Genomic DNA, 10,104 nt, shown 5'->3' with positions numbered 1-10,104 from the left:
GGGTTCGAGTCCCGTGCGCTACTGCCAAAGAGATTATCTGATTGATGTCGCTGTCCAATAGCGAATTTCTCGAATATATATAATGTGTGTGTGTGTGTGTGTATTTACCTAGCATTTTACGGGAAGGGGAGCTAGGCTCGTGGTGTACCGTCTTCATATATCGTTTTACTTAGACTGTTTTTAAATTCGTGTATTGTTTTTGCACACACCACTTTCTCGTCTACTTGATCCAAACGTCTATTACTCTGTGGGGAAAACTGTTCTTTTTCAGGTCTCTTCTATAACTCTCTTTCTTGATTTTCCTTATATTTCTATCATCCCATTTTATTAGATCCTCTCTATCAATAATTTCTATGCCTTTCATGATTATATAAATAGTTATTAAGTCTCCTCTCTCTTCTTTTTTCTAATGCCTGTAGCTCAAGTTTTGCTAGTCTCTCTTCATATGATAGTTCTGAGAGTGTTGGTGCCCATTTCGTAATTGCTCTTTGTATTCTTTCAAGTTTTGTTATACATATTTTGTACCTGGTGACCACGTCGTCGATGCATACTCCAATCTTGGTTTTATCAAAGTGTCTTCACTATTTCTTCGTCCAGGTATGTAAATGCCACTTTGATTGTTCTTATTAAATTATAAGTTTCTCCAAAAATTTTGTTTATATGTTTCTCAGGGGACATATTATTCATAATAATGACTCCCAGGTCCTTCTCATTTTCTACTTTTTTCATTTCTTCCTCTCCCAATTTATATGATCCCACTATTCTTTTATTGCTTCTTCCAAATTCCATTATACTACACTTCTTAATATTGAATTCAATCTCCCACTTCCTACTCCATTCCCATACTTTACTGAGATCACTCTGTAGCGACTCACAATCTTCTTTAGTGTTCACTTTTTTCAACAATTTTGCATCATCCGCAAAGAAGCTCACATATCTTTCAATTCCTTTATCCATATCATTAATATATATAGCAAACATTATTGGGGCCAGAACTGTTCCTTGTGGAACTCCACTTATCACTTCATCCCAATGAGAGTGTTTGTCTCTTATCACCACTCTCGTTTTTCTTTCATGCAAGAGGTCTTCCATCCACTTCAGCAGTTTGCCCTGTATTCCTCCTGCAGTTTCTAAATTCTTTAGCAACTTCTTATGTGGCACCTTATAAAAAAAAAATCAGATCTAAAAAGGCACAATCAGCCCATTCATCTCTTTCTTGTATTACATCTTTTAGTTTGTATTACATCTATTAGTTTATGACGCATGATCGTCCTTGTCTAAATCCAAATTGGCTTGGATTTAGTATGTTGTTTTCTTTCAAATGCCTTACGCATCTTATTTTGATCATTCACAAATTTTAGCTATCGTACTTGTAAGAGCGACCGATCTATAGTTAGTAGGGTCTTCCTTGTTTCCCTCTTTATATATTGGTACTATATTTGCTTATTAGTTCATTCCTGCATTCTCTCAAAATCCAGTTTTCCATTTCATCTGGTTCATGCGATTTTCTGACATCAAGATTACTAAAGTGATTCATTATTTCATTCCTTGATACTTATATCTCTTTCATAGGGAGGACTTTCTCCTCCCACTCGATATCTCTAGGTTGTATGTTCTCCCTCGTAAACACCGATTTAAAAGGCTTGTTCATAATTTCTGCCATTTCTATTTCCTCTGTGTATTTAACTCCTCCTTATCGTAGTTTCTCTAATTCTTGTTTGTTTTTCAGTTTGTTGTTTACACATCTGCAAAATATTTTTGGTTGATCTTTCCTTTTTTCTATGACATCTTTTTCGTATTTTCTCTTTTCTTTGCTGCACACCTGTACATATTCATTTCTATAACTAGTATATATTTTCAATTTTTCAGGACATTTGTCTTTTTTTCATTTTATCCAAGCTTTATCCCTTTTGTCTTTTAATTCCCTACATCTTTTGTTGTACCAACACTTTACATATTCTTTTTCTTGCTTTTGTCTTGGAACATACTTTTCCACTCCTTCTTTATAAATTTTTGTCAAAAGATTCCATTTCTCTTCTGCTGTTACGTCCTCCTTTTGTCTTCCTTCCCTGTTTGCTTTTTGAAAGAATTCTCTTATTTCATCAAAATTTGTTTTTTCATACATCAATCTTCCCTTTCTATATTGTTCGTTTTTTTAGTGTATTTTTCTCATTTAGTTCCAGTTCAACCAATAGGTGGTCACTTTTACTTATTGGTGTCTTATATTCAATCTTGTCTACTATTTCGGGTTCTGATGTGATTATTAGGTCTAGTCTCGATGGTTCTTCATTTCTATACCTAGTATTCTCTTGTATCCATTGCGTCATTGTATGTTCTATAATCATATCTAGTAGTACATTTCCCCATAGGTTATCTCCACCCTTCACTGTCATCTCTTCCCAGCAGATTTCTTTACAATTAAAGTCACCCATTATAACTATTTTCCCTCCATCTTCCATTATCTTATTTACTGTTATCCTTGTGTCTTCTAACATATTTTTGTGTTCTTTCTCTTCCCATGAAGCCGTTTTAGGAGGCACATAATTTACTACAAACTTCCTGCTCGTCCCATCTTTGTCCTCCACTTCTATCATAATCATCTCTACTGTATTCTTTCCATATGTGACATTCCTCACATTTATATCCTTCTTAGTCAGGAACATAAATCCATCCCCTTGTTTTACCTCTCTGTTTCTAATCCAATAATTATATGCACCATGTCCTACACTGTTGGATGGTAGTGGACCTTTCAAGTTTGTCTCTACAATTCCCATTATGTCCGGTTCTTTTTCCTTCAGGTAATCATTCAGTTCGTTCAAGCCTGTTATTAAGCCATCTATATTTGTGTACGAAACTTTTAATTTTCTGCTACTTCCAGCGTGTTTTCTGTTTCCCTTCTGTTTTTCTCTGCTATGAACCATTTCCTCACTTTCATATTCACTACTCTCCAATAGAATTTCTCTTTTTCTGATTCTATTCTTTTCTCGTTTGTTTCCTTAGCTTCTAGTCTTTTTATTTCCTCATCCTCTCTTTCCTCTTTATTCACTTCTATTTTTATCCATACCTGTTTATATTGATCACTGTCTGCTAGTTTCCTTATTTTTGCCAAGATATTATATTCTGTCGTTTGTGACCTGAATTTAACCTTAATTGGTCTGGTCTTATCTGTATTGTATTTCCCTAGCCTATATATTTCTTCTATTTGTTTCCCTGTTTCTGGTTCATCTTCTTGAACTACTTCTATCTTAATTACTTTTTCCTTTTCCTCTTTTATTCTTGTAGTCCTATTTGGATTATATTTCTCTTCCATCCCTAATATAATTATACATTTCTTTTTATCATCACTTTAGTAACTGTGTCCTTAGTTTGTTCTTTCACCTGCTGTTCCACTATACCTCTAAATTCAATTTTATTGTTCTCTTGTACTTTTTTCCAACCACTTACCTCTTTTGCTATGGACTCTTTATTCTTTTTATTCCTCTTTAATTCCTCATTCTCATCCTTTACAGTTGTAGTTTCTCTTAACTGTCTTTAATTCTCCTATTTCTTTGGTTAGGTTTTGATTCTTCTTCTTTAGTTCTTCCAGTTTATCAACTCTTTGGGTAACTAGTGTTAATTGGTTAAACCTAACCTCCCATGTTTCGTTCATTTTTTTTTTCTTTTTTTAGTTTTTCCTCTAGATTTACTAGTCGGGGGAGGTTGTCACCTCCTCCCTCCTTAAATCCATAAAAGCAGTTACCTTCTCTTTCCATTGATCTACTATTATCTATATTTCTACTTTTGACACTTCTGTTTCCTTGTTCTTCCTCGTCTGTGTGTTCTGCACCTCTCTTGTTTACACCTTTCTAACATCCGGGGCCCGTTCGTCCCCTTTCTCATTTCCTTCCATTTTCCTCAGTAATCCTTCTCTTTTTTTCACCTTCCCCCTACACCACGAGCTTACCCCTTCCCTAATAATACAACAAAGGTAATCCCTCGCTGTTGAGATCGATGAAACTTGAAGTTTTCTTGGAGTTCCAAACTTCGTTGTCACTTCGACCGACGTGTGTGTGTGTGTGTGTGTGTGTGTGTGTGTGTGTGTGTGTGTGTGTGTGTGTGTGTGTGTGTGTGTGTGTGTGTGTGTGTGTGTGTGATTCACCACCATGGTCTTAGATCATGTGTTGAACTCGTGATCGACAGCTACAGTTTTACTCTCCCGGAAGAGAGATCAGAGCTCATATATGACCGATCAATGAGTAATGACCTTACACGTACACACATACCCAACTCCACGCCTACGAGAGTTGGAGTAACGACCCACAGCGTAGCGATACTGAAATTATTTCAGCCCTGGGCGGGATTCGAACCTGGACCACCGTTGTGGCGGCCGCGAACGCTACCACTGCGCTATCGAGTCGTGTGTGTGTGTGTGTGTGTGTGTGTGTGTGTGTGTGTGTGTGTGTGTGTGTGTGTGTGTGTGTGTGTGTGTGTGTGTGTGTGTGTGCTGCCTTACTGTATTTCTTGTTGGGAGTTGCGCAATAGTTTACTATAGGGTCGCTTGAACGTGTCGTTTTCACAACCATTTTGGAGGTATTGGAGAGCATAACCAGAGGCTGATACGCTTGTTCAACGTGGAAAAATTGTTAAATACTGTCGAGCTTTTGGTTGCACAAACCGATCAGATCGTGAAAAACACCATGAATAGACTGCCTAAAATACATAGTATAACATAACATAGCGAAGACGATGACTGTAACGATTATAATGAAGCTGAGGTGACGATGATAGTGACGATAATAAAAGGTAGAGGTGATAATATTAAAGATGATAATGGGGCAGAGGCGACGATAATAGTTTGTAACGATAATAATGAGGCAGAGGCGACGATAACAATGACAGTGGCGACGATAATACTTAGTAACGATAATGAGGCAGAGGCCACGATAATAGTAGCGATAATAAAAGGCAGAGACGACAATAATATTCCGTAACAATAATAATGAGGCAGAGGCGACTAAGAGTTAATAACGGTAATAATGAGGCAGAAACGAAGATATAAGTAACGATAAAAAAGAGGCATAGACGACGATAATAGTAACGATAATAAAGGAACAGACATTATTTATTATATAAGGAAAAAGGGACACGAAAGACCCACAACACAATTAACGTGCACATTGTGCATTGTTTACGATAGTCTGAAATACGAGTTATACCAATCTGGCGGCGCATCCAGGACTTTCAGGTTTCTGTGACGTCAGTGCAAACACTTTATACGGAAAACAACCAACCTTTTGTCAGGGCGTTGCTTCTCGAGATCACTTTTTTCTCTTCTGGTCTCTTTCAAACCGATTTTTTAAATCGTGCTCGGGAAAACCAACTCTTATTGGGCCTATAGGTGTTATGTGAACTAGGCTTCCACGGGCTTGACCAGCGTCGACAGTTGAGAGTTCGTTTGAGTAAAAACGACTTCGGTTACACATTTTGTCTTTCAAATCTCCAAATATCAAATTATCTTTCCATCATATATAGCAAAGCTGAATGATGAAATAATATATTGTAAAGCCATACGAATGTCAGACACTGCTGAAATGTTCTCAGCGAAGTCTATATTTCTGTAAGCAAAGTCATATTCTAGTTATTCAAATGGAGGAAAAACGACCCCGAATGATTACCCCGGCTTATCACACTGAGCTATTTTTCCTCCAACATACAATTAATCGGCGGTACAGCCCACCTCTAGAACTTTATTTGCCATAAAATCACTATGGCAAAATATTTTGTTTTCTCTACAAAAATACATACAAGGTCACTTGATAAGCTGAAGGAAAACTATTTTCCTCTAGCTTATCAGATCCATTCGCGAAACCTGGGATATACAAACCTGATCCATCATTCGGAGGAAAATTAGCCCAGTATGATAACGCCTTAAGTCAGTGGAAGAACCGAATTTATGTTATGTCTCTAGTTTTCAACATTCCTCGAACACATGTTGGAATGACACAGGAGTTTAGAATTAAGATTGATAAATGAGGAAATAATAAGACAATCCCACGAGCGTGGCCAAGGCAAAGAACATCGACTGTCACTCCTTTTCTGTACAATGTAATTTGGTAACTCCTTTCCTGTACAATGTAATTTTCCAAGATTAGGTAAATACCACTGCTAATTACAAATGTATAATAAAACACATAGGCCAAAGTTCTACTACTGTTCAATTTGTGAATCGTCCGTGGGAGGACTTTATTTTTTATGACCTTAAAACGAAGTCTTGTTAATCGAGTTGTTTCATGATTTCCAAAAGGATAATCATTCGGAAAACGACTGCGTGTCGGACTGTTAGTTTCAAAGAGTCTTTCACAGGAGAACAAGGGGATGGCTAGAAACCACTACAGAAACCCTTCTTATTTCTGTCCCCTTTCCCAAATTAAGTTTCAAGTTTCGACCTTTCTAAACATTAAACATGCACAGGGAATGCATCTCTGTGTTAATCATACGATGAACTTTTGAAGTAAATGGGAATGTTATACAGCAAAGAACGACACTATTATGAAATGCTTCTCCTACGTTTTGTAGAGGGCTAGAGGCACGACGCCGTGCGCACGCCGTACTTCATTGTCTGGCGATTCTTATGACGTATAAGAAGGGGCGGAGCAAATTCGAGACTTTTGCAAGTGAATAGTTGAAGTATACGAAAATAAAGAGAAGGATTTAGAACAGGTTCAACCCGGAACTACTTTGGAAAGCTTGATTCCAATCCGTCAGCTACACATGCAAAATCAATACAAGGTAGTCAGTGTGGCTCTTCAGCTTCTCGGGGGTTGATGAGAGTTGGGGGATGAGGGAATACCTCACTACACAATGGAGTTGATTTGGGTATTTTTCTCAAGTTTTATACTGTTACCCTGTATCCCTAGGAAACTAACTCAACATCCATTCTCAAATGTTTACATATGACACATACATTCAACATTGTCACAACCTACCTTGACCACCATGTCGGCATTTTTGGTCCATGTGGAAGCAATCAAGCACATTGATCCGTCGGCACATTGAGTTTGTTATCTTAATACCAATTTAATTGACAATTTATTACCAGTTAACTACATAAGTCTACCACTGCGCAAGTCGCGATTCCTTACATCCTCACCGTACGACGGTCAATGGGAAACTGGCGTGGTGGAGTTGAGCACGAGGACTTCTGTATCGGAATCAGGGATGCCGTTTTGTGGGAATTTCCCACAAATTTGTGGGAGAAATTTGCTCACATGGGATGTTTTCTGGGAGGACTTTAACACCTCAATATCTGTGGAATTTTTGTGTGGATATTTTGCATTTTTGTTGGAGGTCTTATGGGAATTTTTATTGTTGTGGATTTTTTATGGGATACCAAGTAAATGTTAATTAAAATAATAGTAATAATAATAGTTCAAAAGTACATACACAGCTAAATAAGGCAAGACACCCCATCAATTTTCAAATATGTATCAGCCAAGTATCAACAGAAACGGTTATAGCTGGCCCGGGCCTGGCGGTGGGGGGGGGGGTGGCATTGGTGTTCTCATAAATTCGTATTTCGTGTTGCCACTCCTTCTGTTTTCCTTCTAGATCTAGTATTTTTTGCTATGATCTTGGAGTCTTGTAGTTTTTCTCTCTGAAAACACTACAAATCTTGTAGTTTTTCATTAACCAAGATAAAAATGTGACAAGTGCCCTAAATTTGTAGATAAATAGGCACTGGTAAAGTAAAAGACTACCGAATACGGATTATATTCTAGCTAAGTCTACCCTAATACGGAAAACATCACATTTAATCTTTATTGCTTAATGTCTAGTTATATGATGTATGTATACGTACAGAACCTATAGAGGTAAAGGAGAACATTTTGCACGTCTCACGGGACCGCAAGCGTGAATTCACATAGAGCGTGTGAGAGCGGACAGTGGAGAGTAGGACCAACATACAGAACGAATGGGACCTTTCGCAGTCAGGCTCGTAGATTCCTATTAGCGCTAGAATTTTCAATTGTCTCGATTTCACGATGCAAAGGGGTGACTTAGCTAATTTGGAAACCGACATTTAAAAAAGATACGCCATAAATTGCTGCATATATGTATTTAAAATTAAAAACATAACTCATAATGTTTTAATTTTTACTTACTGGTGTGTGATAAGGCTTTGTTAATCTAATTATAAGGTAAAACTAAAAATGGGTAATTATTTTTACTGAAGTAACTATGAGCAGTAAAAATAAGAGGATGTTGATTTCGGTTTGTGCATTTTATCTGAGTGTTGAAAAATAATGGATATCACTGTCACGTCCTGTATATGAAGATAATCAATGAGATAAAAAATAACAACAGTGGTGGCGGACGTACGAAGTAAACGACATTTTTGTAAAGAATAGCCTCTTAGATCTGCTGGGAGCTATTTTCAAACAAATATGACTAATTTTACGTGTGCTGTGGCAAACTGCACATCAGATTCAAGAAAAAATAAGAGGAAGACAAAGTTTATCGTACCGAAAAAATTAAGTCTTCGATGCAAAATTATATTTTCGATACATTACATGGATTTGCCTATTGCTTGGTGCATTCAAATGAAAGTATATATCAGTATACGTCCATTGAAGTCGGTAGAAAATGACAAATTGCTTGGCTTGATACAATTATAGGCTGTTTTACGAATATCATCTGTGATTATAAATAGAGGCTCAAACAATGCTATATGCCGTTTGCAATCATGAAATTAATTTACTTAAATTTCAGACACAATAATGTACAACGATACACCTCTGTAAATTTATAAAACTTGCCCAAAAGAGTATTTATTTTCCGGCAAGAATTACAAAATCTGGCGGTGTCTGGTATCAATTTGCTCACTGCGAAAGGTCCCATTACGAAATTTGAATTGAGTGCGTACCAAACGTAGACCTTAAGTGACGACATACAGTTTACATAAAGTAGGTGGACAGGAACAATCACTTTTTACCGTTTAGTACCTCTAAGGGATGCAAAAGCAGACACCATTTATACAATTGTCAAAAACTGTTTGATGGAAGATGGATTAGATGTTAACAAATTGATAGGTATAGGCACAGATGGGGCAAATTCAATTGGAGGTCGTCATCACTCACTCATAACATTATTGAAGAATGACAACCCTGAAATGACTCTTATTAGATGTGTGCGTCATTCCCTGCATCTAGCTGCAAGTAAGGCATGTGAAAACCTCCCCACTCTTCTTGATTTTTTAGTTAGAGAGACACACACATGGTTCTCTAATAGTCCAAATAGGATCAACAAATATACAGGGTTGTATAAAGTTCTTGAGGATCGTGTACCCAAGAAAGTGCCTGGGTTAGCTAGCACACGTTGGTTGTCCCGTTTGGAGGCAATCAGTGTTATCCTTGCTTGATCAATGGGACTCCCTAAAACTGCATTTTGAAATGTGCGAAACAAGTGAGCGTTGCTACACAGCAAAACAACTAATCCAAGCATACAATGATCCTCATAATAAGTTGTACCTTTTATATGTTCGGAAAGTACTGAAGGAGGTGATGAGAGTCAACACACTTTTTCAAGGGCAAAATGTTGAGGTAGCTAAACTTACTGAAGACCTGATCGATATGTATCGTAATATTATGCATATGGTGGTAGAATCAGGTCACTTATCAAAATGTGCCAAAGAAGATCTCCCTTCTTTAAAATTTCAGAATTATATTTTGCCTTTGAATGCTATCAATTTTGGTTACGAATTCAACGCATTTGCAGAATCTTGTACCTTAACCAATAAACAGTTGATTAACGTCAAAGAGAAATGTAAAGATTTTGTACTTGAGTTGATTAATCAAGTGCAGCTGCGCCTGCCAGATAATGTTGACACCCTACTTCTTTTACAGAAATTGCATCCTCGTGTAGCCACTTCTCAAATCAAGGGTTCTATTGCAACTATTGCTTCCAGGTACAGATCTATAGTCAGAGATATAGATAAACTAGAAAATGAATGGGGTGTACTTAACCTTGAGCAATGGCCAAAATCATGTTTGGAAAGTAGTGTTGCATTTTGGGCAGAGGTATATGAAAAACTAGATTATGCAGGTAACCGGAAGTTCCCTAATATTT

This window comes from Oratosquilla oratoria, chromosome 17 (genome assembly GCF_046742065.1).
Source record: "Oratosquilla oratoria isolate Oo_2021 chromosome 17, ASM4674206v1, whole genome shotgun sequence".
Lineage (NCBI taxonomy): Eukaryota > Metazoa > Arthropoda > Malacostraca > Stomatopoda > Squillidae > Oratosquilla > Oratosquilla oratoria.
Note: the sequence above shows the minus strand (reverse complement) of the source record.